The 2,626-nt window shown below is 45.1% G+C and overlaps 1 pseudogene; it reads left to right on the top strand.

Annotated features, from left to right (window-relative positions):
• Positions 1–1,110: 1,110 nt before the first annotated feature.
• LOC122119875 lies at positions 1,111–2,626 on the top strand (annotated as a pseudogene).

The following is a 2,626-nucleotide window of genomic DNA, read 5'->3' as shown; positions in this document are numbered from 1 at the left end:
TAGCTCTCTACCATTTGAGCCACAGCTCTACTTCTGGCTTCTTGGTTGGAGGGAGATAAAAAGTCTCACAGACTTTCCTACTTGGACTGGCTTTGAACCATGATCCTAAGATCTCAGCCTCCTGAGAAGCTATAGTATGCATGAACCATCGGTGTCTAGCCAGGTTATAACTTTTTAACTACTTATGCTATTTTTACCTATTTGTGCTATGCCCCCATCTCTAAGACTTTTTTTAACGGAGCAAAGTAAGAATAGAAAGCCACTGTTCTTTGTGTTCAACTGAAAATCTTTAATGACACATGGTATTTGTATAATTGACTACAGACTTTTATTTTCACTACTAGAAATGAAGCCCTGAGTCTCACACATGCTAAGCACACAGACAACTACTGAGCCAGAACCCAGACCCTAAAGGTTGTTTTTTGTTTTTGCTTTTGGTGGTCATGGGGATTGAACTCTGGGCCTGGGCACTGTCCCTCAGCTCTTCAGCCCAAGGGTAGCACTCTACCACTTGAGCCACAGTGGTTTATTGGAGATAAGACTCTCAGACTTTCCTGCCTGGGCTGGCTTTGAACTGCAATCCTCGGATCTCAGCTCTCAGCCTCCTGAGTAGCTAGGATTACAGGTGTGAGCCATCAGCACCCAGCTCCCTAAAGGGTTTTATGAGAGGGAATTGCCTGTATGTCACTCTCAAAACCTTCTTCTATACTGTCATTCATATAATAAATACTTTCTGAGAACCAGTCAATTGCAGTTCTGTATATCAGTTGTAGATTGGCATTAGGACCTCTCAAAACCTGTGGGGCCTCAGGTCCCTTGAATAAAATGGCATAGAACTGCTGGGTGCTGGTGGCTCAAGCCTAAACCTAGATACTAAGGAGGCTAAGCTCTGAGGATCGCAGTTCAAAGCCAGCCCAGGCAGGAAAGTCAATGAGACTCTTATTTCCAATAAACCACTAGAAAACTGGAAGTGGTGCTGTGGCTCAAGTGGTAGAGTGCTCATCTTGAGCTGAAGAGTGAAGGGACAGTGCCCAAGCCCAGAGTTCAAGCCTCATGACCAACAAAAAAAAAACAAACAAAAAAAGGCATAGTACTTGCACAGAACCTACATGCACCACACTCACCTGTGTGCTCAAAATCCTAGATGATGACTTCTAGTTCCTAGTGCAATGCAAGTGCTAAGTGAATAGTAATTATGCAGTATTTTAAGGAAGTTATGGCAAGAAAAAATATCTGTACACACTGACTAGTCATAATTAAGATGAAGATCACACTGGCCTTGACCTCCCTGTCACTCTGTCTCAGCCTGGTGGGATTATAGGCATGTGCCACCAGTCTGTCCTCCATACAGGGGTCGAAACCCAGAGCACTAGAGTGCTAGAGACCTCCAGGATAAAATGTGAGGATTCATGAGTGAATGTGCTCACAATGTATGATATATTCCTCTTTTGAATATTCTTCCTTCTTTCCCAGTTCATCTTCCTCAGTTACATGGAAGCAGGGAACCAAACTGCTGTTTCAAAAGTTGTCCTTTCAGGATTTTCCAAAGAGAACTTACAGCCTTTCCTGTTTGGGCTGTTCCTGTCCATGTACCTGGTCCTTGTGTTCGGAAATCTGCTCATCATCTTGGCCAGCACCTCTGACCCTCACCTCCACACCCCATGTACTTCTTCCTCTCCAACCTCTCTTTCAATGACATCTGCTTCATCTCCACTACAATGTCTACAATGCTGATGAGCACAAAGGCTCAGAATAAAATCATTACCTATGAAGGATGCCTTAACCAGATGCATTTTTTCATGATTTTCTCTGGACTAGATGTCTTGTTACTGATGGTGGTTGCCTGACCAGTATGTGGCCATCTGTTACGCTTTGCAATAAACAGTCATCATGAACCCTCACCTCTGTGCTCTACTGCTTCTATTTTCTTAGTTGATCTGTCTGATTTATTCCTTGTTTCAAAGTTTGATGGTTCTAATGGTCTCCTGTGAAGAACAGGAAATCCTTTTCCTGTGAGCTCACTTAGATCCTCAAGGTCACCTGCTCAGACACATTTGCCAATGATGTTCTTTTGTACTGTGTCACTGGCCTGCTGGGTGTTATCCCCATCTGGGATTCTATTTTCATAGTATAGAAATGTCACCTCTAGGGCTGGGAAGGTGGCTCAGTGGTAGAGCACTTGCCTTGCATGCCTGAGGCCCTGGGTTCGATTCCTCAGCACCACATAAGGAAAAAGAAAAAAGCCGGAAGTGGCACTGTGGCTCAAGTGGTAGAGTGCTAGCCTTGAGCTAAAGAGCTGAGGGACAGTGCCCAGGCCCAGAGTTCAGGCCCACGACCGGACCCCCCCCCCCCCCAAAAAAAAAAAAAAAAAGAAATGTCACCTCTATAGCGAGCATTTCCTCCTCCAGAGGGAGGTACAAGACCTTTTCCACCTGCGGGTCGCACCTCTCCATTTGTTACCTTGTTCTATAGTGCAGGCCTTGGAGTGTACCTCATATCTGAAACAGCCCACCCCTCCAGGAAGGGGTTGATTGCTCCAGTAATGTACACCCCCATGCTGAACCCCTTCATCTACAACCTGAGGAACAAGGACTTAAAGGGAGCTCTAAAGAGACATTTCCATTAG

Source organism: Dipodomys spectabilis, unplaced genomic scaffold (assembly GCF_019054845.1).
Source record: "Dipodomys spectabilis isolate Male_0828 unplaced genomic scaffold, ASM1905484v1 ptg000173l, whole genome shotgun sequence".
Lineage (NCBI taxonomy): Eukaryota > Metazoa > Chordata > Mammalia > Rodentia > Heteromyidae > Dipodomys > Dipodomys spectabilis.
Note: the sequence above shows the minus strand (reverse complement) of the source record. Positions and strands in the feature narration are given on the sequence as shown.